General features: G+C 46.9%; 1 protein-coding gene and 2 long non-coding RNA genes across 4 annotated transcripts in view; 1 reads left to right on the top strand and 2 right to left on the bottom strand.

Moving 5' to 3' along the window:
• Positions 1-23,986, bottom strand: part of LOC137633620 (uncharacterized) — a 444,399-nt gene that overhangs the window by 49,520 nt on the left and 370,893 nt on the right. The window lies entirely within an intron of this gene.
• LOC137634019 (uncharacterized) overlaps positions 1-23,986 on the bottom strand; it is a 411,582-nt gene that overhangs the window by 326,905 nt on the left and 60,691 nt on the right. The gene's annotated exons all lie outside the window — the stretch shown is intronic.
• On the top strand, positions 3,621-20,479 carry LOC137633591 (uncharacterized). Its single transcript, XR_011042293.1, has 3 exons — positions 3,621-3,838; positions 13,115-13,503; positions 20,080-20,479. It is a non-coding gene; the product is annotated as an uncharacterized lncRNA (long non-coding RNA).

Here is a 23,986-nt window from a genome sequence, read left to right as displayed (position 1 = left end):
CTCTCTCTCTCTCTCTCTCTCTCTCTCTCTCTCTCTCTCTCTTTTTTTCATTTGACAGCAGTTAGTATCAAAGTAACCAAGTAAATCTTGACTCTTGAGTTCTTCATAATGTGCAGACTTATCCTTGGTCCTACCACACAGGCGAACCCTGTGTCCTGCAGGACCTACAAGATCAGTTTATCTTATACATTCGTAGGTATTTCACGTAATACACAGCATATTTCATCTTCACTGTCAAATCCACATTATCGAAGCACTTGCAGAGCAAGAAAGTTTTCAGTTTCTTCTTGAAAGGCTTAGTAATATCTCCAGTCTTTCTATGGGCGTCTAATAGGAGATAGTTGTATACTAACTGATTTACACTGGCTGTCTACCAAAGCAAGAATTTAGCTTAAAATATATAAAATAACCAATCAAGTTATCAGAACCGGAATGCCTGACGTATATTCAAACCCGGTAGGCTGCTTCGAGCTTCGCCACCCTTAGGGCCCGGCCAGACCAAGCGCGGCTAGCGGCGAGGTTAGCGGCAAGAGGTTCCCGCGGCAAATTGAAACCTTAGGTATCTTATGTAGGTGGCCAGATAGGAGGCGTGGGAAGCCTCGCTCCTCTTACCAATAGACGTTTTAAAAACACATAAGTCTGAAAATTACGGTCAGTTTTGTTTTTTAAATACGCATAAGTTCTAATATTAAGATTAAATATATGGATTATTCATGACAGTGATGTGGGGGTCCTGTTTTGTCACAAGACATTGTCAACAGCTGACTAGCAGGATGCTGTAAGCCCAGGGGCCCCAATAGGGAAAATAGCTCAGTGAAGAAAGGAAAAAAGGAAAAATGAAATATAAGAATAGCAACATTAAAATAAATATTTCCTATATAAACTATGAAACTTAAACAAAGCAAGAAGAAGAGAAATTAGATAAAATAGCGTACCTGAGTGTACCCTCAAGCAAGAGAACTCTAACCCAAGACAGTGAAAGACTATGGTACAGAATCTAGGGCACTACCCAAGACTAGAGAACAATGGTTTGATTTTGGAGTGTCCTTCTCCTAGAAGAGCTGCTGACCATAGCTAAAGAGTCTCTTCTACCCTTAACAAGAGGAAAGTAGCCACTGAACGAATACAGTGCAGTAGTTAACCCCTTGAGTGAAGAATTGTTTGGTAATCTCAGTGTTATCAGGTGTATGAGGACAGAGGAGAATCTGTAAAGAATAGACCCGACTATTCGGTGTCTGTGTAGGCAAAGGGAAAGTGAACCGTAACTAGAGACGGAGATCGAATGTAGTACTGTCTGGCCAGTCAAAGGACCCCATAACTCTCTAGTGGTAGTATCTCAGCGAGTGGCTGGTGCCCTGGCCTACCTATATATATATATATATATATATATATATATATATATATATATATATATATATATATATATATATATATATATATATATATATATATGTCCTTTTCTTTTTCTGACAAGTTGTTCGAATATCCTCTCTCTCTCTCTCTCTCTCTCTCTCTCTCTCTCTCTCTCTCTCTCTCTCTCTCTCTCTCTCTCTCTCTATATATATATATATATATATATATATATATATATATATATATATAGATAGATAGATAGATAGATAGATAGATAGATAGATAAATGTAAAAGAAAGGCAGCAGTTTTTAGACCACTGCAGGACAAAGGCCTCAGAGATGTCCTTATTCATTTTTGGAGATGGCCCATTCTCATCATTCAACTATCCACTGCAGATTGGTGATGGTGGGAGATTTTAATCTTGTGGCTCACAGCAAACCAACCTAGTATGGGGGTGACATGACTAGTACAGCTTTGCTGATCATGGCAATGCACAAACCCTCACACCACATTAAGTGAATATCTGTGATATTGATCACTTTCTTCTGCATAAAAATGCAGAACATATATTCACTTTAGTCTCATCAACGGCACGTCGTGACCAAACCATCTCTCCGGAGTTCTACGTATCTTTCCTTCTCATTCGATGTCCACGCATCACTCCCCTAAAGGAGAGTTGGTTCAACTGTCCCCCTTATATACATCACCCCCACAGTAGTGGCCTGTTGGAAACCTCCCTGCCTGGTGATCGACGGACCGAGGTTCGAGCCCCGTGCTAACTTGGGAGCTTCTTTTAGTGTCTGCAACCTCACCATCCTTCTGAGCTAAGACTTGCGGGTTTTGGGGGAGCCTATAGGTCTACCTGCTGGGTCGTCAGCAGCCATTGCCTGGCCCTCTCTGGTCCTAGCTTTGGTGGAGAGGAGGGTTTGGTGGGTGATTATATGTATGTATTATAAGTCTCTAGGACATTGTCTTACTATCCAGGCATTGTCACTGCCATTTGCCATTCATGAGCAGCCTTTGAACCTTTAAAAGCAGTGTGTTATAAGCACAAGGGATCCAACAGGGTAAAATAGCCCAGCGAGGAAAGGGAATGAATAAATATTGATGATATAAAAGGACAATAAACTACTTGAATTTTTTTTCCTTTTAAATATACCTTTCTCTCGGTAGCTGTTTCAAATTCCCTTGGTGTGGAGACTTACCAGAATATTTCAGTTTTTGGAGAAGGATATATAAAAAAATTTCAAAGACAGAAAGACACTTTAAACGATCACACGTTTTCTTGGCCGTTTCATCGTACTAATTGAGGTTTAAGATATATTCTTTTGAAGGTAGTAGGTTACACAGGGCACCAGCCACCCCTTGAGATACTACTGCTAGAGTTATTAGGGCAATTGACTGGCTACGGTTCATTATTTACTTTGCCTAAACATACACGGAATAATCTGGCTTATTGCTTCTACATTCTCCTCTGTTCTCACTTCTCATTGACCTGACAACACTGAGATTACCAAACAGTTCTTCTTCGTTCGAGGGGTTAACTACTACAATGCAATTGTTCAGTAGATACTTTCCTCTAGGTAAGGATAGAATAAACTCTTTAGCCGTGGCAAGCAGCTCTTCTAGGAGAAGGACACTCCAAAATCAAATCATTGTTCTCTGATCATGGGTAGTGCCATAGCCTCGGTAACTATGGTTTTCCACAGACTTGGGGTAGTTCTTTTGCTTGAGGGTACACTCAGGCACAATATTCTATGTATTTTTCTTCCTTTTGTTATATTTAAGTTTTTTATAGCTTATGTATGATAGATTTTAATTTAATTTTGTTACTTTTCTTGAAGTATTTTTTATTAATTGTTCATCACGTCTCTTGTAGCTTATTTATTTCCTTTCCTCACTGGGCTGCTTTCTCTGTTGGAGCCCGTATGCTTAAAGCATCCTGCTTTTCCAACTAGGGTTATAACTTAGCAAGTAATAATAATAATAATAATAAATTTTTATTCCTTTTTTTCAATTTTACAAATAAATATTTTTTGTCAGAAGCGAATGACATAGTTATTGGCTCGCTATCCCATTCTTCTGTTTTAAAATTACTAAAATATCCGTAAATAAGTATCAATTTAACTTTTGATAATCTATAAAAATAGTATGAATAATATAATACTTTTAAAATTAGATATATATTATAATTAAACTGATTTTTCATTATTTTTTCATATTTTTCACTGACCAGCGAGAGACGCTACCGGTTTCGCTAGTAACTTAATGGCATGGCGGGTTTCGGAGAAGTGTTTAAGACGAGCCCAATATTATTACCAGTTTAATTCCTGCCCAGTTTATTATATTAACGGTTAATGATATGGACTAAAAACCTCAATTAATCCAATTTCCGTTAATGATGTCTGGAAGATTGTTCGAATTTCCCTGTTCGAAGAAAGAGCTTCGGTTGGATATCACTCTTCAATGTGGCCAGGCTTTCAGGTATACGAGACGAGAAATATATTTAATCTTATTTATTCATTGATTTACTTAATTCTATTTGTACTCACGATTAGATTGTGTTGTAATTAACCTAAATATTTATATGGCAAATTCTTGATTTATAGTTCTAGCCTATAAGCTGTGTACCTTAGGCTGGAGACGTTAGTCTGGGGTCGGTACCTTAGGTAGGCTGAAATTGCTAATCATCTTGCAGGCTAACCAGCCTATATTAACCATTATTGCCGGCTAACCAGCCGATAATAACCATTATTGCAGGCTAACTAGCCTATATTAATCATTATTGCAGGCTAACCAGCCTATACTAACCATTATTGCAGATTAACCAGCCTATATTAATCATTATTGCAGGCTAACCAGCCTATAGAGTCCTTTCAATGACGTCACTGGGAAACGCTGGCGGCCATGCTGGAGGGCATACAAAGCGAAAACATGGCGGCTGCTACAGCGAATATGGACAATGAGAGCGACTTTGTCAAACAATTGTCGGGTGATGATAAGCGTTTTTACAAGCAGAAACTCGATCTAATTGATGACCTAGATCCATACCAGATGCAGAATTCATTCAGTCAAAATATTGAGGATTATTTCCATTGAATAATCTGCTTCCAGAATTTGTTGTTTTTTCCTTTAATGCTTTTAAGTCCAAAATTAGATAAACACTGGGCCAATGAAGAGAGTGTTTATGATTATAAAGCTAACATTGATCATTTAGCCTAACCTTGTGTATTATAATTTCTGATTGTCAAAATGTATGTAAAAGTTTTGCATTATAATGTCAAATCTTTATCAGTTCATGCCTAACCATTGTGTTTGTGTTTGGTTACTAATGCTATAATTTCTTATATACATATAAACATATGATGGACAAACTCAATTGTAATGCTCTTGGATGATCGTTTTGCCTCCTTGCAATTAAATGCGCAAATTTAATTATATTTTTCGATGTTTCATATATAAGCTGAAGACCCCTTCGGGTTAAACCATCTTTCAGATATTATTATTATTATTACTATTATTTATAATCAATATTTATTCATCACATAGGCCTGTATGTCTGCACAATTTAATACACACATTAAAATGAATATAAATATACTTAATTATATATAGGCATGAGCACCTTGACGAAATAGAGACCTAGGTAAATAGCCTTTGTTAATATAGCCAATATGGAAGCTTTTAACTTTTGTTTTGAAAATCTGAGATGCCATTTTGATGTTTAAAAATCCAGATGCCCCCTCCCCCCACACACACTACACACTGAACTGACGATGATACTTGTGAAGTCACCCATGTGAATGGATATAGCATGTTTACACAGGAATAATGATACTTTTAGGGCCCAGCCGAGACTGACCTGATATGAAATGATTGGAACAGATACATGCACAGGATAGTGAGGATTCACGTAGATCAGCCTGTGATATTCTGGTCAACCACAAGTCATGTCTGCGCTTGGATAATTATTCTGTATCTTTGTCCTGATTCTGAATAACTGCCGGTATGCGGTAGAAACTCATGTCATCTCTTTGTCCTCGATTCCTACAGTCAACAATAGTGCAAAAAACTGGGCATTGTGTGAATATGAATGTGATGAGATGGCTAAATATTCAACAGTTCAACTATAGCTATTCACTGAACGCGTCTTTATTTGTCCTCCAAGATGGCGGACGGGAGTTTGATGACGTATAATGAAAGGACTCTATATTAACCTTTATTGCCGGCTAACCAGCCTATACCATTATTGCAGATTAACCAGCCTATATTAACCATTATTGCAGGCTAACTAGCCTATATTAACCACTATTGCAGGCTAACCAGCCTATATTAACCTTTATTGCAGGCTAACCAGCCTATAATAACCATTATTGCAGGCTAACTAGCCTATATTAACCATTATTGCAGGTTAACCAGCCTATATTAACCATTTTTGCAGGCTAACCAGCCTATGTTAACCATTATTGCAGGCTAAACAGCTTATATTAATCATTATTTCAGGCTAACCAGCCTATTATAACCATAATTGCGGGTTAATGTAACTTTGATGACCTACTGCAGGCCAAAGGTTAAGGGTACCGATAGGTTCGCTCATATCCAGTTTGGTTAGTAAATATGTTCAATATTGCCACTCGTCTTGCAATCCCGTTTTCTATACCTGCTGACTATTTATTCGAGGCGAAAGTAAGTCGAAGGGATCGTACTAACTCGAGGCACCCCCGTATATACCTGCCTTGACCTATGGGGTTACACCCCTGTACCCTAAGCCAATGTTTTCATTATACTCGTTAATATTCTAATGGTGAATGTCGCATTAAAAAAATCCTATTATTAGTATTACCAGCTAAGCTACAACCCTAATTTGAAAAGCAGTATGCGGCCCCAACAAGGAAAAATACCCCAATGAGGAAAGGAAATATGGAAATGAATAATTGATATAAGAAGTAATGAACAATTAAAAATAAATATTTTAGAGACATGGAGCCTTTGTATATCAGCGGCCATTTCCTCACGCATTGATTAAAAATGGACATCAACTAACCTAAACTTTCCCCCCTAACCTAACCTACAAGCCCTGTCCTTACCTACTTACCTAACGGGGGGGATAACGCCCCCCTGCGACCCCCCTTATACTGCCGTATTCTAAGTTAGACATACAGTTGGCCGCTATCGTACACACACCCCAGAAACCCTAACAACATTAAATCATATTTCATTTATAAACTATAAAGAGAGACTTATGTCTGCCTGTTCAACTTAAAAACATTTACTGCAAGTTTGAACTTTTGAACTTCTACTGATTCATCTACCCGATTAGAAAGATCATCCCATAACCTGGACACAGCTGGAATAAAACTTTTAGAGTACTGTCAAGTATTGAGAATCACCTTCAAAGTATTCCCCTGGGGACTGCACACACTTCTCCCAGTAGTTCTGCCACTGCTGGTAACATCGTCTTGATGTTTGCTGTGCCATTTCAAAATAAGATTTACCTTTTTTTTTATCTATTGACGTCATCGACTCCACATTTGTATTCCGTCTTGTTAGTGATGAAGCGTTGTAATAAACGCCACACACTGTCAGGGTAACTGGAGTGGTTTGGAGGACTGACCCACAATGTTTTTCTTTTCTAAAGCTAATTCTTTGGTATTATTACATGATTTTATCAAGGAAAAGTTTAATATTTCATTGATATTTTATTTACTTTTCTATCAAATATTTTGTTTATAGGATATGAAAATGTAATTAAAAAGGGTACAGAACCTAACAAACCCACCTAACCTAACCTAGAAGTTCCCAGGTCACAACCCCTAGCCGGGGGGCAAGCCCCTGGATTCCCTTCCCAGGTCACAACCCCTAGCCGGGGGCAAGCCCCCGGACCCCCTTCCCAGGTCACAACCCCTATCCAAGGTTCTACCTGCAAATATATAATATTTACCAATGACATAAAAGTTTTTATTACAACATATGTGTTGTTATATGGAATCCATATGTTGTTATATTTAATCAAATAACTTTAATAATAAATGCACTCTGGTATAGATAAACATTGTGGGTCAGTTCTCCAAACCACTGGGTCAGTTTTACGAGAGATTATGGGTCAATCCTCCGCCTGGGTCAGTCCTCCTGTTACCGTGACGAAGCGTTGTATTAAACACGACACGGTCAGTATCTGGTCGCTATCATACATATACCCCGAAATACTTAAAAGTTGTATTCACGAGTCGTATAATAATAATAATAATAATAATAATAATACAATATATGCAAATGAGCTATTACCATCTCAGGTGGAAGCAGGTGTAATGATTAGAAATACAACATTAGGTTACAACGAATTCATTTTGTCTAATGTAAGTAGAATGTAATTTCTGGAACTATTGGGGGGAGGAGGGGGGGGGGGTAAATTGTTTATTAAATACGGTTTCCAAAAACAGCAATGACTGGGAAAGGATCTCTAAGTCTTTATACTGAATTACAATTGACATTTTAAACTGTGGCTTCTGAGAGAAGTACTTTTCTTGGTATACAAAATAATAGTGTTGTTTGATAAAAATGAAGTATATTCACTTAACCAGTCTCATTACTGCTCAAGTTTTTGAAGGGAAACTTTCCGAAAACTCCTGTTTTTTCATGTAGCTTAAAGTATGGCAATTTAGGTTGGGGTGAAATAATAGAATAGTACAGTAATCTTTTTGGAGAAAAAGAGACTTGTTTCTGCAGTATTTTATGGCGTTTCTTAGGTTTCTGGGTATTATAGAAATACATGGGACAAATTTACTAATAAAATAATTGGGGTCTATTAAAAAAACTCCCTTTCCTTCAAAAATTACCTTTATTTTCCTCACAAATAAATATTTAATAAGATATACCCTAATATATGCGGTCCAGGGGCTTGCTCCCCAAGCTAGGGCTTGTGACCTGGGAACTATTAGGTTAGGTTAGGTGGGTTTTTTAGGTTCTGTACCCTTTTACAAATCTCAAAAGAGTTTAATGATGACGTTTTGTTTTCGCACATGCAGAATCCCAAGTTCCCACCTTTGTCCATTCAACTATAACAATAGAACGGCTTATTTGCGGTGGAAATAAATGTCAAATTCGTTGAAAGCACATCATTTACTGTAGATAAAGTTATTTTTTTTTCTCCTAGAAATGTTGTCCCGTGTTTTTCTGTAAATTTACCGGTTTCTGATGAGAGTAACTGTTGGAGAACCACCTTCCTCAACCCCTTCTTATACGAAGTTAGTGCTCTCTCGATCTTCTAAGAGGGCCATGCGCTTGCTGGGAGACTGGTTGGAAACCAAGAGAAGTCTGGGAAAGTCATCCTTTGCTTTTCCTCCTCCTAAGCTAGCTTCTCGTTCGAGCGTCTGGTATGACACGGGAGAAGTTCTCGTCTTGGGAGTGCCTGCCTCTGCCCAGGGAGACTTCTCAAGCCTGGTAGACTCTCCTCCTCGTCTAGCCATGAGACGCTCCAAGATTTTGTGGACTTGTTCAGAGCTTGATCATCTACTTAAAGGAGTCTTTCGTGCTTTTGAAGTTTTTCATTTTTTGGATTGGTCGTTGGGGGCCTTGAGTAAGAAGGTGTCTCCTCCTAACCAGATCATGTCGTCAAAAATCATCAGAACAAATACATGAACTATATATGTTTCCTACTGGCTATCTTGACCATGATTATTGGGACAAACCATCTCTTATTAGGAGTCTTTGGTCCCTATTATATGAGGATGATTTTGTTGGGCCAGATATCATCAAAAATGTTCAAAACAATAAGTTATATCCTATGCCAGTCTTATTCTACGTCATTGAAACTAATTACTGTAGTTGAGAATCGATAGTTTTAGGAAATGCACGTAAAATCATCATCATCTACCACGTCTATTGACACAAAAGGCCTCGGTTAGATTTCACCAGTCGTCTATCTTGAGGTTTTAATACTTCTCCATTCATCATTTACTTCACACTTCATAGTTCTTGGGTCTTCCATCTCTTCTAGTGCCTTTTGGAGCCCAGTTAAAAGTCAATTATCATAACTCAAAACCATTTTGATGTACTATTCATGTTCACCAGAGGCAGTTGGGAATCCGGAGGAGAGAAAATTCAGTCGCCTTACATGTGCCGAATAAGGGAGTCAAGATTGTAGGTTCCTCACAGAACATGTTGGTACGAGGGCTGCAACCTGGTTCCCCCATGGGGAGCCGACATCAGGGCGGGGAGAAGAAGACGCAAACAAGTTGCCTCCTCCATCGATCAGTTACTGTTTTGGGTTCGGCCCTTCAAGGATAAGTATCCCAAGATCCCCATGGTACCTTGAGTGCGCTGAAGAAGTCTCTTGTGACATACAGATTCAATCTTCTCTTCCAGGCTCTTCTTCTCCCCTGGAAAGGTTCAGACATTGCTCCATCCTTCACCTACAACCTCTCTTTCCAGGTAGAGAGGAATAGAAGAAAAGGCAGAGAGGATCACAGAATTCAGGGACCTCCTGTACCTTCTCTGAGCAGGGACGTTCCTGTCGGTACTTTGAGTGACTCGCCAACAATGTTCCAAACCTGCTTGTTGATATCGCCTGTGATCAACCAATTGAAATTCACCCCCTAAAGGTAGGAGCTCTTCCAAGAAGGTTTTTACAGACTCCTACTGTCTACTTATACGGATGGAATACTGTACTCTTGTCGATGGGAAAAGCAGACCAATCACCGGCCTCCATGCATGATTCCCCTGAAGCCATTCAGGATAGGTACAGATAGCAGCATACAGTCCATCATAAGAATGAAGTGTGCTTCCATTGACCTGGAGGACACTCTTACCCTCACGGATACATTCTCTTTCTTACTGGAAGTTTTCTCCATTGCATCCTTGGGAGAAGAGGTTACCACTCTAAGTGTTCACATTAGTCTTTTGAGCACTTTATATCTGCATTCATCCACTAACGGGTCTCTACCCTCCATCAGAGGAATCACTTCAGCATCGAGACAGACTTACTTCCTCCTGTCTCGATCTGCGGATTGAGATGTATCGGAAGAAACTCTTTAGGAGACGGAATATCCGAAAGCTACAGGGAAACTCCTTGGCAAATTATCGTAGCAAGAGAGTCGATGTAACTGTTGCGAGACTCAACGTCGACAAAATAGCTATTGCACGAACGCCTTCTAAGTGATTGTTCCAACAGCTCTTGAAGCTTCTACTGGGTATCAACCGGCGTTCCTCTTACCCTTAGGTACGGTGGCATCAAGAATACCTGACGTTCTACCCTGGTAGCATTATGACAAATCTCCTTGCGAGTCCTCCTCTCCTTTGAGAATCTGCTGTCCACAGTAGATTCTTAGTAGGGATGAGTTGTCAACTTGAATTTCCTTCCATCTAGAGCAGTGGTTCTCAAACTATGGGTAGCGACCCAAAGTTGGGTCACGAGATCAATTTTGATGGGTCGCTGGGACACAGGAACATTATCATGCTTTCAGTGTTTCAGTGTATTTCAGTTTTGTGAAAAGGAAAAGCAGTGCCATAAATCCCACTAGTTTAGTTTTGTGAATGAAAAGCTGTACACATTATTTTTTTTCCAAAATAAACTGTATATATCATTGCATGTTTTCTTTCTCTTCACTTTACTCTGGGTCGCGAAGGAATGAAATGTTTCAAATAGGGTCGCTCATGAAAAAGTTTGAGAACCACTGATCTAGAGGATGTGATATACATAACGACTGCAGCTGCCTTTCAACCTTCCATGAATGCTTGCATCACTACAAGCCTTGCAATCTTTCCAAAGAGTTTGATAGAACACTTGGTATGGATAATGATAGACAATGCTTGCATGCGTGACCAAGTTACAAAGGGTTCCCGTTCACAAACCCTTCTCAAACAGGTGCAGTATTGGGAATAGGAGATACGATAGAGCTCTGCGCAGTTCTTTCAAACATGAGCGCTGTTTGATTGAAAATGTGCTTAATTGACAGCCTCTGTGTTACCTGTACTGTACATCATCTCGTGGCGGGAAGGCTTTGGTACTCGCCATCGCTCGACCTGCACCCCATGCAGTTGAACAAGAAACTTTCTGATTTCTCCTTGTCGGCAAAGTTCGAAGATGTCTTTCAACATCACTGGGGATCCTAGATGCTTGCGTCTTTCCTACCCTCTTTTCCCTGTTTGTCGATTTCTTGACAGGTGGTTGAAGACATTGCGATTCAAATGGACCCTGATTGCTCCCAAGCGACGGCACGTGAAAAGTTCCCTGATCTGCTGTTTGTCTCATTCCTTCGTGGGAGAAGCTCCCCGATTTCAGCGGTAAATCTGCCACTCAGTCCCCAACTTGGATTCAAACTTGAGATGCGACAGGACGCTTGAGGTAACCTCGACCTCCGTGTGAATTCAAGCCGCACGTAGTGTTTCACGAGTTCTCAGATCTATAGGGAACTGCTCGAGCCCACGGTAGCCTTGGCGAAGCGAGTAGGAAATGGTATGTCTTATCTTGTGTGAGAAGTCAACTTGGTTCAAGAGCTTGTGGCAACAAGGACGCCGAGTCCAGTCGTTCACAACTTCAATTCTTCTTCATCCCGTCCCTACAAAAGAGGCGACTAGCGGTGGGCCAGATTAGGAAAGATACCCTGAAACTGTCTTCTTTCTGGCTGCAACAGTCAGACACAAGGGGATGACAGGACTGCTCTGGATTCGCTCACACAAAGACTGAATATCATCAGATCCTGTCAGAGGTGGTTTTCATGAAGACAGTGATCTGTTAGTAACTGAAGACCTCTGCTGCCAAGCACCTACGGGAGTACCCACAGGTTCAGGGGTACGTTTATCCTCGAACCATTGATAGGGGCTCAGGTAGCAAACCTATCTCCTTCACGACACGAAAAACGTCTGAAAGTCCAGAATGAGATGTAACATTAACCGGGCTTTTCTTTGTTTTTTCCTCTTCCTTTGGGGCACAGTTGTCAGCCTGTTGTTTGCTGGACCGGATGATAGATACAGCTAGGCCTTATGATTGGGGAGGATGGGAAGATGTATGCAACCCATGTTCTCTTATGACCACACATTCAGACAACGTACAATCCACACAGATGTAGTTTCTTCCCTGATCGTCTGTCAGTCCCTGGTAGTGGCTTATCCCAACACCTTCCTCATCTTCACGTCCAAGTCGTTGGGAGGTTGATAGGCAGGAGCCGTCACTTCCGCTCCTCCACAGGACCAAAATGCTCTGGCATTTCCCGGGAAAGTAAACCGTCCGGTTTAATCAGAGGGAATTCCTCCCTCCTAAGGATAATAAGTCTCCTATTGAAGAACGGTGGTTTGTATAGTTAGGGAAAATAGAATTACTTTTAAACCTGGGGATTTTATTTAAGGTAGATTCTTTGAGACAGTTGGAATCAATATGATAGACTGCCATCTCTTTGATGTTTTGATTATGAGCAATAATGTCTTATACACTTTTTTTATATTCTTCAATGGTTGAGAAATGTAAAGCAAAAGTACCGACACTTAACATACTGCCACATATTTTGTACTTTTTAAAATGTACGATTTTATTAGGAAGAAGGAATGACTATATAGAGTGTTAGCAAAGATGTGGGGTTCCTTTTTGGGGTTTATAGTGGGGTTTTGCAACTCAGTACAATACAGTAATGAATAAATAAGTGTGAGGTTTAATGGTACTGAATGGTGATGAATGAGAAGAGGCAGTTTTAATAATACTGTAGTCTCATTTCTGGTGTCATAAGTTGATGAAAATGTCAATACTTTACGCAACATTTGGCGTTTCAGATGGAGGGAAGCTGTCTCTGGGAAATGACACGGCATCATTGGAAACCACGTTCGGACTGTGCCAAGATGACACCGGCATCCTCTATCAGACCCACGATGCACCGGAGCTTCCGCTGCGCAACGGCGAAGAGACAAAAGACCGAAAGAAGCAAAGTAAACGGTAACTCTGATTACCAATCGGGTGTGATCAGCGAGACAGAATGCCAGAGACTCCTGAGGGACTACTTTCAACTGGACCTCTGTCTGGAGGAGATGTACGCCCTCTGGTCGAAGGCCGACGGCAACTTTGCGGCCGTGTGTCCCAGCTTCCCGGGCGTGCGTATGCTAAACCAGGATCCCGTCGAGAATGTCTTCTTTTTCATATGCTCGTCCAACAGTAATATCAAAAGGTGATTATTCCTGTTACTTGTAGATGGTAATGGTATCTTTAAATTAATAATTGTTCCGTAACCGAAATACAAACCACGCTATTTACATAGGGTATTACTTTCGGCGTAGCTGAAAATGACGAGCCATTAGATTTTTAACGAGGGTTAACTACCACCGCGCTAGTTAGCTAGGGGGTAGGGGAAGGGGTAGCTTGCTACCCCTCCCCCCCACACACCGGTGAATTGTCTCACTTCACTTTTGGCTCGGACGATGAGCAGACGTGTCTGTCTTTCGTCCTCGCTTTTGACAGCCTTAATCTGTTTTTTCTTTTTCTTCAGCTTTGTGTGTTTGCAAGTTGGCCTCTACCTTCATCGCAATTATGCGCAAGTGCTCTGGACTCCCCGGCCACCCCTGTGGAACATTCATGTCGGCGGTCGAGACGGATCCTCACACCCTTTGCCCGCAGTGTCGAGGTCAACGGTGTGATAGAGACTTAACTTGTAGTGAGTGCAGGGAGTGGTCTACCTCCCAGTGGGAGAGGTTTGCCCGGCGACGTAAGAAGTCCAGGAGAGACCTTTTTCCTTCAAGGGCTGCCATGAAGAAGGAAGGCTCTAAGGACTCTTCTTCCGCCGCCCGAACCTCCTCCGAAGCTCCCACTCGATCGGTCTCTTGTGAGAGGCCGTCGAGTGGTAGCGTAGGCCATTGTTCTGTTTCCCGACCTCGGGGTGCGGGAGAGGGCGTTGCCTCCCATAGCGAGGCAGCTCCCCCTCCTCCTCCGGAGGAGGATATTGATTCTCATTACGATGATGACCATGCTGTGTCTAATGATGATCTCTTTCAGCTTTGGGTTTCCTTGGGGCTTAAGGGCTTGCCCTCCAAGGAAGCCCTGTTTGATCTGATCCAGTAGGGGGCAGCTGTCAAGCAATCGCCGTTAATAGCAGAGGTAGACCCTCTGTCTATTGTCGACGTTATTGTGGCAGAGGCTTCCGACGGGTCTGGTCAAACCTCAGCTGCTGCTGCGGACGTTGCTGAAGGCTCAGCCTCCCCCTCCGAACATCCTTCGAGGGGAAAGTTGAGTCCCACGGTCTCTCCTGCGGGTGCGTCTCCTCCTCGGGGGAGCGCACTGACAGAGACTCCTCTTCGGAGGACCGACGATGTGGATGCCCTGCCTCGAGGTCGCCTTCGCCGTAAGGCTCGTCCTCTTCGCCGTAGGGGCCTTCCTTCTCCCTACAAGGGAGTTAGGAGGCGCCTCTTCGTGTCTTCTTCATCGACTCTTTCCCCTGCAGAGGATTCTTCCCGTCGGGAGCAGACCATCGCAGCCACGTCCTTGAACCTCTCCGCAGATCGCTCACGACCTCCTACGCCTGCCAGACCTTCCAGTCCTTCCAGTCCTTCCGGCCTGCCATCACCCCTGGATGCAGATGCACAGCAGGCGCCTTCTCATCCCGTCATCCAACGGGCACCGGTTCCTTCGGGGCAAAAGGACGTATCCCACGGTGTGAGTAAATCCCTTGCGCGTCAGGGTCTCCCTGCGCGCAGTAGCGCCCATGCGCTCTCCAGAGCTACAGCCTTCAGACACGCCTCGCCAGCGTGCTCCTGCTCGTCAGCGCTCTCCTGCTCGCCAGCACTCTCCTGCTAGCCTTCAGCGCCCTTCTGTTCCTGCTGCGCGCCATGCGCGCCATCACTCTCCTGAGCGCCCAAGATCTCCTGCTCGTCAGCGCGCACCTGCGCATCTTGTTCCTGATGCGCGCCAACGCACACCCACGCGCCCTAGATCTTCGGATCTGGACGCAGGCAAGGATCTGTGCGCCCATATTCGCCTGCGCAACAGCCCCCACGCACTTCAAGAGTTCCTGTGCACTTGCGCGCCCACGGGTCTTCTTCTGAGCCTGACCGCGAGCGTTCGACCTTGCGCACTTCCTCGCCATCTGATCCTGCGCCCCAGCTGACTGCGCATCGACACCCTCCTGCACGCTAACGATCTCCTGCGCGCCCGTGCGATCCTTCGCCTGTGCGCAAGCGCTCGCTAGCGCGCCATACCTTGGATCGTCACAGGTCTCTGACGCGCACACGCGCTAAATCACCTGCGCGCCATCGTTCGCCAACATGCCATCACGCGCCATTGCTCTCCAACGCGCCATCGCTCGCCCACGCGCCATCGATCTCCTGTGCACCATCGTTCTCCTGACCGGCAGCGATCTCCTCTACCCTCGTGTGCTCATTCACCTGCGCACCAACACACCCCCTCACCAGCGCGCCCACTCGCCAGCGCGCCCGCGCTCCTGCAGTCGCCCACGCGCGACCCTCTGAATGCTCCATCGCGTGAGCGCTAGCGCGAACACCATTGTTGCCGGGATCCGCAGCGCGTACTTCCGACAGGGACGCGTACTTCCAGATCGCCATCAGGATCGCCACTGCGCAAGCGCAGGGCTCTCACCCAGGTCTAGGAAGGGTCACCGTAGAGGTCCAGGCAACATTCTTCCCTTTCCTCATTTCAGGCAGGCCCCGTTGCATCCACTCCGAAGGATCAGGAGATCCCCTTCCCTCCAGCGGGGATTACTGACACTGCGTCGGTCACCCGTCAGTCTTGGTTTGGTCACCTGATGAAAGCGGTGGTGCAGGCTGTGAAGCCGGCTCTCGCTGATCTGGGACTCAAACCAAAGACAGACTCACCCCCGCTGAAGAGAAAGAGAGGAGTGGACTTCGTGGTGACTTCTCCCAGGGAGAAGTTGGCTCCTAAGAGGTACGACAGGAAGGCTCCATCCCCTTTGCAGTCGTTTTCTCCTCCTGTGGATGAAGCTTTTCCGTCCTCAGGAGAGTCCACCAAGGTGAGGGCCTCTCCCACGGCACCAATGGGAGGAACCCCACCTCGAGGAAGAGAAACGTCTCGCGTGGAAGGTACCTTCCAGACCTCTTTGCTGGAGTCCTGTATCCTGCCCAGGAGGGAACCCAAGGACTCAAAGACGATTCCTAAGTCGTCTTCACGGATCCGACCAGAGCCAACCAGACCCCGGGAGAACGTCCACGTGTCTCCCCAAGAAGAGCCTTTGGGGACAGGAGACTTAGCTGCTAGTCCACAGGGAGGAGAGCAGCACGAGTCGGAGCATGCCTTCTGGCAGGTCTTGAATCTGATGAGGCAACTGAACAGGTTCAAGGACCTGGAGATAGCCCCTCGCGAAGGCAAGGATACGGTCCTAGACCAAGTCTATGGTACCCAGAAACCCCCAATGGCCAGTGCAGCTTTGCCTTGGTCCCAGGGGGTGAAGAGTGCCAGGGATAAGGTCGAAGCCCAGCTCTCGGAACTCGCCTCCTCCAGCCGTTCTTCTTCCGGGAACAAACTCCTCCCACCTCCTCGTTTACAGCAGAGGAGGTATTTTGAGATCATGGGGGAGTCCAGTATAGCTCTTCCCCTCCACCACTCGGTGGAAGAGCTCACAAGGGGAACTCCTCTTGAGAAGCTCTCCTCCCGGCAGGTGACATTCTCGGCATCGGAGATCCTTAGCCAGGAGAAGGTGGCGAAGTGTGCCATGCAAACCACTTCGTGGCTGGACGTCTGGCTGGGTTCTCTGGGCATCCTATTGCGCTCCGAGGACTTGTCTAAGGAGAGCAATAGGAAGGCCCTGGAGATCTTCCTCCTCTCGGGCACTCGCTCCATCGAGTTCCTGGCTCACTAGGTTACCAACCTGTGGGCCAACTCGATCTTAAAGCGACTTGATGCAGTGACCGAGAAGTTCCATCCGAAGGTCCCCGCCGTGGATGTCTGCAGGCTCAGACACTCCTCCATCCTTGGAGGAAGCTTGTTTGAGCCCAAGGATAAAGAACGCACAGCTGAGAGGTGGAGGAAGTCGAATCATGATTCGCTCCTCCAAAGGGCCCTCACATCTCGGCCCTACAAGCCTCCAGCTCCACAACAGCATCAACAGCAGCCTTGCAGGACACTGAAGCAGGCTCCGGCAGCTAAGACGAAGGTGTGTAAGCCACAGCCCTTTCCTGTCAAGGACAAGAGGGGCGGAAAGTCCTCCAGGGGAGGCAGAAATCCTAGAGGGAGCGGCCGTGGCCGTAAACGCTAGGATTGGCAGTCCCCCTGCGTGTCCACCTGTGGGGGGATGCCTACAAAGTTGCGTGCACAGGTGGCAGCAACATGGGGCCGATTCCTGGACGATCTCTGTGATGGGCCAAGGATATCGCGTCCCATTCACAACATCTCAACCTCCCCTGACAGCGAATCCAATGTCGTTGTGCTTCTATGCCATGGGATCGGCAAAGGGGCTAGACCTTCGGGCAGAAGCCGAGACCATGCTCAAGAAGGATGCTGTCCAAGAGGTTGTCGACGGCTCCCCAGGCTTCTTCAGTCGACTCTTTCTTGTAAAGAAGGCGTCTGGAGGCTGGAGACCCGTCATCGATCTCTCAACTCTGAACAAGTTTGTCAAACAAACTTCGTTCAGCATGGAGACAGCGGACACGGTCAGACTTGCAGTGAGACCACAAGACTTCATGTGCACAGTGGATCTGAAGGACGCATACTTCCAGATCCCAATCCATCCGTCTTCCAGGAAGTACTTGAGATTCAGCCTAGACAGCAAGACCTACCAGTTCAAGGTACTGTGCTTCGGTCTCTCCACAGCACCTCAGGTGTTCACCAGAGTGTTCACCCTGATTTCGTTGTGGGCGCACAGGAACGGCATCCGTCTCCTCCGATATCTGGACGACTGGCTGATCCTGGCAGACTCGAAGTCGACCCTTCTTCGACACCGAGACAGGCTTCTGGGACTTTGCCAAGATCTGGGGATCAATGTAAATCTCGAGAAGTCCTCTCTGCAGCCGACCCAACGCCTGGTATATCTAGGCATGTTATTAGACACCAATTTCCACAAAGCCTTTCCATCAGACGACAGGATAGCAAGGCTGAGGAGGGTTGCAGAGCCCTTCCTCAGGCGGGAAGAGCTTCCAGCCCAATCATGGTTACGTCTTTTAGGTCACCTAGCCTCCCTGGCCCGTCTGGTCCTGAACGGCCGTCTCAGGATGAGATCCCTGCAATGACGGGTCAAGTCCCGGTGGAATCAGGGCACTGATTCCCCGGACTCTCTGGTCCCTATGGGATCCACGAAACAGGCGGACCTGCGGTGGTGGCTGATGGACGAAAACCTACGAAAGGGAGTGGATCTTCTCATCCTTCCCCCGGATTTGACACTGTTCTCGTACGCATCAAAAGAAGGGTGGGGGGCCCACATTCTGAACCCGAGGGTCTCAGGCCTTTGGTCAGAATCAGAAAAGTACCTACACATCAACCTGCTAGAGATGAAGGCCGTGTATCTGGCCCTTCAACAGTTCCAACGGACCCTTGGTGGCCACTCCGTGGTGGTGATGAGCGACAAAACCACGGTAGTGGCTTATATCAACAAATAGGGAGGTACCTTTTCACAACAGCTATCCCATCTTGCAGTAGAGATTCTGAGGTGGTCCGAAGTCCACTCGATAACACTATCAGCTCGCTTCATTCCTGGCAACCCTCTTAATGAGAGAATGCCTTGATGAAGTCATTGAGATTCAGCACAGCATTCTATTCCCGTGCTGAAACTTGGTGACGGGCAAGAGGGCTCTCGAACTTGGGGAAATTGCTCCCCCAGTTCGAATCTAAATTTCTCTCTTTCTTATCTTTTTCTTCCTCTTTATATTGCTTCAACCTTCTCGTAATATTATAAACAGAATGAGATGTAACATTTACTGGGATATTCTTTGTTTTCTCCTCTTCCTTTGGGGCACAGTAGTCAGCCTGTTGTTTGTTGGACCGGATGATAGATGCAGCTAGGCCGTATGATTGGGGAGGATGGGAAGATGTATGCAACCCATGTTCTCTTATGACCACACATTCAGACAACGTATAAATCCACTCAGATGTAGTTTCTTCCCTGATCGTCTGTCAGTCCCTGGTAGTGGCTTATCCCATCACCTTCCTCATCTTCACGTCCAAGTCGTTGGGAGGTTGATGGGCAGGAGCCGTCACTTCCTCTCCTCCACAGGACCAAAGTGCTTTGGCATTTCCCGGGAAAGTAAACCGTCCGGTTTAATCAGAGGGAATTCCTCCCTCCTAAGGATAATAAGTCTCCTATTGAAGAACGGTGGTTTGTATAGTTAGGGAAAACAGAAATTACTTTTAAAACCTGGGGATTTTATTTAAGGTAGACTCTGCGAGACAGTTGGAATCAATATGATAGACTGCCATCTCTTTGATGTTTTGATTATGAGCAATAATGTCTTATACACTTTTTTCATATTCTTCAATGGTTAAGAAATGTAAAGCAAAAGTACCAACACTTAACATACTGCCACATATTTTGTACTTTTTAAAATGTACGATTTTATTAGGAAGAAGGAATGACTTTATACAGTCTTAGCAAAGATGTGGGCTTCCTTTTTGGGGTTTATAGTGTCTAAGAGGTTTTGCAACTTTGGAATACAGTAATGAATAAATAAGTGTGAGGTTTGATGGTGATGAATGAGAAGAGGCAGTTTTAATAATACAGTACTGTAGTCTCATTTCTGGTGTCATAAGTTGATGAAAATGTCAATACTTTACACAACATTTGGCGTTTCAGATGGAGGGAAGCTGTCTCTGGGAAATGACACGGCATCATTGGAAACCACGTTTGGACTGTGCCAAGATGACACCGGCATCCTCTACCAGACCCACGATGCACCGGAGCTTCCGCTGCGCGACGGCGAAGAGCCAGCACCGAAAGCGAAGAGACAAAAGACCAAAAGAAGCAAAGTTAACGGCAAACTGGATTACCAATCCGGTGTGATCACTGAGACAGAATGTCAGAGACTCCTGAGGGACTACTTTCAACTGGACCTCTGTCTGGAGGAGATGTACGCCCTCTGGTCGAAGGCCGACGGCAACTTTGCGGCCGTGTGTGTCCCAGCTTCCCGGGCGTGCGTATGCTAAACCAGGATCCTGTCGAGAATATCTTCTTTTTCATATGCTCGTCCAACAGTAATATAAAAAGGTGATTATTCCTGTTACTTGTAGAAGGTAATGGTATCTTTAAATTAATAATTGTTCCGTAACCGAAATACAAACCACGCTATTTACATAGTGTATTACTATCGGCGTTGCTGAAAATGACGAGCCATTAGATTTTTAACGAGGGTTAACTACCACCGCGCTAGTTAGCTAGGGGGTAGGGGAAGGGGTAGCTTGCTACCCCTCCCCCCCACACACCGGTGAATTGTCTCTCTTCGCTTTTGGCTCGGACGATGAGCATACGTGTCTGTCTTTCGTCCTCGCTTTTGACAGCCTTAATCTGTTTTTTCTTTTTCTTCAGCTTTGTGTGTTTGGAAGTTGGCCTCTACCTTCATCGCAATTATGTGCAAGTGCCCTGGACTCCCCGGCCGCCCCTGTGGAACATTCATGTCGGCGGTCGAGACGGATCCTCACACCCTTTGCCCGCAGTGTCGAGGTCAACAGTGTGATAGAGACTTACCTTGTAGTGAGTGCAGGGAGTGGTCTACCTCCCAGTGGGAGAGGTTTGCCCGGCGGCGTAAGAAGAAGTCCATGAGAGACCTTTCTCCTTCAAGGGCTGCCTTGAAGAAGGAAGGCTCCAAGGACTCTTCTTCCGCCGCCCGAACCTCCTCTGAAGCTCCCACTCGATCGGTCTCTTGTGAGAGGCCGTCGAGTGGTAGCGTAGGCCATTGTTCTGTTTCCCGACCTCGGGGTGCGGGAGAGGGCGTTGCCTCCCATAGCGAGGCAGCTCCCCCTCCTCCTCCGGGGGAGAATATTGATTCTCATTACGATGATGACCAGTTGGGGGCAGCTGTCAAGCAATCGCCGGTAATAGCAGAGGTAGACCCTCTGTCTATTGTCGACGTTGTTGTGGCAGAGGCTTCCGACGGGTCTGGTCAAACCTCTGCTGCTGCTGCTGCTGCTGTTGCGGATGTTGTTGAAGGCTCAACCTCCTCCTCCCCCTCCCCCTCCGAACATCCTTCGAGGGGAAAGTTGAGTCCCACGGTCTCTCCTGCAGATGCGTCTCCTCCTCGGGGGAGCGCACTGACAGAGACTCCTCTTTGGAGGACTGACGATGTGGATGCCCTGCCTCGAGGTCGCCTTCGCCGTAAGGCTCGTCCTCTTCGCCGTAGGGGCCTTCCTTCTCCCTACAAGGGAGTTAGGAGGCGCCTCTTCGGGTCTTCTTCACCGCCGCCTTCCCTTGCAGAGGATTCTTCTCGTCGGGAGCAGACTGTCGCAGCCATGTCCTTGGACGTCTCCGCAGATCTTCTCATCCCGTCATCCGATGGGCGCCGGTCCCTTCGGGGCAAAGGGACTTATCCCACGGTGTGGGTAAGTCCCTTGCTCGTCAGGGGTCCCCTGCGCGCAGGGGCGCTCAACTGCGCGCAGTAGCGCACAAGCGCTCTCCAGAGCTTCAGTCTTTGGACTTGTCTCGCCAGCGCTCTCCTGCTAGCCGTCAGCGCCCTTCAGTTCCTGCTGTGCGCCATGCGCGCCATCAGTCTCCTGAGCGCCCACGATCTCCTGCTTGTCAGCGCGCACCTGCGCACCTTGTTCCTGATGCGCGCCCTGCACACCTTGTTCCTGATGCACGCCAACACGCGCCCAAGATCTTCGGATCTGGACGCAGGCAAGGACTTCACTCCTTCGCCTCGCCCACGCACGCCTGTGCGCCAATCTTCGCCTTCGCAACAGCGCGCGCGCACTTCAGGAGTTCCTGCGCGCTCGCGCCCACGAGACATCTGAGCCCGACCGCGAGCGTTCGCCCTTGCGCACTCCCTCGCCATCTGATCCTGCGCCCCAGCTGACTGCGCATCGACACCCTCCTGCGCGCCAACGATCTCCTACGCGCCCGCGCGATCCTTCGCCTGTGCGCAAGCGCTCGCCGACGGGCCAGCGTGCCCATGCCTCGGATCGTCACAGGTCTCCGACGCGCCTACGCGCTAAATCACCTGTGCGCAGTCGGTCACCTGCGCCCCATCGTTCGCCAACTCGCCATCGCTCGCCCACGCGCCATCGATCTCCAGTGCGCCGTTGATCTCCTGCATACCACGCCAACGGCGCCCTCGCGCCCACTCGCCCGCGATCCAGCAGTCGCCCACGCGCGACCCTCCGAATGCTCCATCGCGAGAGCGCTAGCGCGACCCCCATTCTCGCTGGGATCCGCAGCGCGTGCTTCCTACGGGGACGCGTACTTCCATATCGCCATCAGGTTCGCCACTGTGCAAGCGCAGGGCTCTCGTCCAGGACCAGGAACAGTCACCGGAGAGGTCCAGGCAACATTCTTCCCTTTCTTCATTTCAGGCAGGCCCCGTTGCATCCGCTCGGAAGGATCAGGAGATTCCCTTCCCTCCAGCGGGGTTTACTGACACTGCGTCGGTCACCCGTCAGTCTTGGTTTGGTCACCTGATGAAAGCGGTGGTGCAGGCTGTGAAGCTGGCCCTCGCTGATCTGGTACTTAAACCAAAGACAGATTCACCCCCGCTGAAGAGAAGGAGAGAAGTAGACTTCGTGGTGACTTCTTCCAGGGAGAAGTTGGCTCCCAAGAGGTCCGACAGGAAGGCTCCATCCCCTTCGCAGTCGTTTTCATCGTCTCCTGTGGATGAAGCGTTTCCGTCCTCAGGAGAGTCCAGCGGGGTGAGGGCCTCTCCCACGGCACCAATGGGAGGAACCCCACCTCGAGGAAGAGAAACGTCTCGCGTGGAAGGTACCTTTCAGACCTCTTTGCTGGAGTCCTGTATCCCTCCTAGGAGGGAACCCAAGGACTCAAAGACGATTCCTAGGTCTTCTTCACGGATCCGACCAGAGCCAACCAGACCCCGGGAGAACGTCCACGTGTCTCCCCAAGAAGAGCCTTTGGGGACAGGAGACTTAGCTGCTAGTCCACAGGGAGGAGAGCAGCACGAGTCGGAGCATGCCTTCTGGCAGGTCTTGAATCTGATGAGGCAACTCAACAGGTTCAAGGACCTGGAGATCGCCCCTCGCGAAGGCAAGAATACGGTCCTAGACCAAGTCTATGGTACCCAGAAGCCCCCAAGGGCCAGTGGAGCTTTGCCTTGGTCCCAGGGGGTGAAGAGTGCCAGAAATAAGGTCGAAGCCCAGCTCTCGGAACTCGCCTCCTCCAGCCGTTCTTCTTCCGGGAACAAGCTCCTCCCACCTCCTCGTTTACAGCAGAGGAGGTTTTTTGAGATCATGGGGGAGTCCAGTATGGCTCTTCCCCTCCACCACTCGGTGGAAGAGCTCACTAGGGGAACTCCTCTTGAGAAGCTCTCCTCCCAGCAGGTGACATTCTCGGCATCGGAGATCCTAAGCCAGGAGAAGGTGGCGAAGTGTGCCATGCAAACCACTTCGTGGCTGGACGTCTGGCTGGGTTCTCTGGGCATCCTATTGCGCTCCGAGGACTTGTCTAAGGAGAGCAATAGGAAGGCCCTGGAGATCTTCCTCCTCTCGGGCACTCGCTCCATTGAGTTCCTGGATCACCAGGTTAGCAACCTGTGGGCCAA

Source organism: Palaemon carinicauda, chromosome 43, assembly GCF_036898095.1.
Source record: "Palaemon carinicauda isolate YSFRI2023 chromosome 43, ASM3689809v2, whole genome shotgun sequence".
Classification (NCBI taxonomy): Eukaryota; Metazoa; Arthropoda; class Malacostraca; order Decapoda; family Palaemonidae; genus Palaemon; species Palaemon carinicauda.
The sequence above is the reverse complement of the archived record's forward strand: the minus strand, read 5'-3'. Positions and strand labels throughout refer to the sequence as shown.